Source organism: Anoplolepis gracilipes, chromosome 16 (genome assembly GCF_047496725.1).
Source record: "Anoplolepis gracilipes chromosome 16, ASM4749672v1, whole genome shotgun sequence".
Classification (NCBI taxonomy): Eukaryota; Metazoa; Arthropoda; class Insecta; order Hymenoptera; family Formicidae; genus Anoplolepis; species Anoplolepis gracilipes.
Genome location: NC_132985.1, coordinates 4,327,191 through 4,329,278, shown reverse-complemented (window position 1 = coordinate 4,329,278; position 2,088 = coordinate 4,327,191).

The following is a 2,088-nucleotide window of genomic DNA, read 5'->3' as shown; positions in this document are numbered from 1 at the left end:
AGATTCCATATCAATTTTAAAAAAGTAAACCAAAATAATATATCTTGTTTTTATTTCAGTTGGACGAAGTTGTTAATAATAAGCAATTTTCTTTAATTGTATGTCGTATTTCGTAATGACTCGAAACATGTATACATGTATGTCGCATAATGTACATACGACGAATATAATTTATATGTTTAAAAAGAATCACCTTTTATGATTTCGAACGTTGTCTTCGTGAATTTTTGCACACGCTCGACAGGGGTATCTTCTTTGAATGACGTAGGTTTTAAAGATCAATTGACGTCATTGCATCTGTTGTAAACACAGATATTTACGCGGAGCCGAGTGGAAATCAATTATTCATTTTCTCAGCTTGAAGGCCCGATAAATCCTCAAAGACAAGCACAACTGATTGTTTCAAATGTTTTTTAACTTATCACTAATTTTCTTGTCATTAATGTTATTTCGTATAATTTTCTACTATTTTATAATGGAAAATATAATCGAATTAAAATGCATTTCCAATTTATTTGTAAAAAAATTGTTTTTAATTTATCTTTACGAAAAGAATGACATTTCTTTCAAATTCATAATAATGAGTGCTAAATTTATGTGTACTTATTATCATTTTATATATTTTTTATATCAAAATATATAAATTTAGTTTAAATTTTATTTTTCTAAAATCGAGATTTCAAGATAAGGTTGAATGAAAGTCATGAATAATATTATTATATTAAATTTCGCGAGATGCTTGACAAGAATAACCTTCACTCTACGCGTCACATACTGCCAATGTCAATTTGGCCTAACATTATCTTTCGTCACCTGTCAGGTACCGCACGATGTGTAGTACTTACATCACTTGTTGTCCGCGAATTACAATTATTACACGTATTAACATTTCACATCAAAAGTGAAAACTTATTTTTATTAAAATTTATTGTCAAACTTCTCTCTCTTTCTCTCTCGTAGTCTTCAAGGTTCAAGGGGAGCAAAAATATATCAAGGGCGCTCATTGACAAGGAAAACGTAAATGCTGTGCGTCGCGAGAACGGGATTGAGCAAGCCAACACCTTTTTTAGAATCGTATCCGCGCGCGCGCCTCGCGTTGAATCACGCGTATATATTTAAAAAAGAAAAAATAAGAAAAGACACATGATCGTGTATATTTAGAATTAGCGGGAATTGCGGGCAATTCGCGGTGCAGTGCGTGATTCACTTTCGTAAATCGGTGGCACTGACTTACACGACTCTGGCAACATGCGAGTATCGACAGCTCGTTATTTCGCGGAAAAATATCAACCGCTAATTTAAAGTGCATTAGGGGTTGATTTACAGTCGCCGCGCCACTACGGAAATTAAGAAACGACGCCCCGCTCTTTTCTGCACTTCACGCAATACGTACATAAATAGAGCACGTGCACATTAACGACGCATCTGCATTATGCTGTTGCTGCTCCTCTCTTGCGTTATAGACTGAGTTATCGCGAGTTACATCGCGGATAAAATATGACGGGTACGGAAACTGATGAAAAAAAAAAAGTTAATTTGGATAAGCAATAAAAGAGTAAAATTCTATCGTTAATCAATATCTGTTATATGAAAAAAATGTGGACTTAATCTTTAACATACACATAATGTTAATTAACGGAAAACAGACGGTTTCTATTTTATCATAGTTTTATAGCGACCATGTCAATATTCCTTTGGATAAGAGTAAAAGCACACACGCGTAATAGTTCAAAAATATAAATCTCATAAAACTGTACGAGAGGCTATTCTCTCTCGAGTGTTCGCATCAAGAAGGCGCGAGCGTGCGCGATTTACATTAACGTTACATAACGTGTATGTTTCTCTGCGCACCGCGCTCAGGAATTCATGTATGCGTTCTCGATTTTCAAATATCGAGGTATACGACGCCATCGTATGTTAGTATAGTGCGCGTATTACCGTCGTAAATTCCGCATGGCGAGTGCGCAGTCACGAGTGCAATTGAGCGAAGGTGGAAGCTGCGGCGCGCACGCATTCTGCTCTCTTCCCTCGTCTTCCTTCGTTCTTACGACGGAAGCTCGTTTCACCAATCGCATTTCGCTGGCGGGG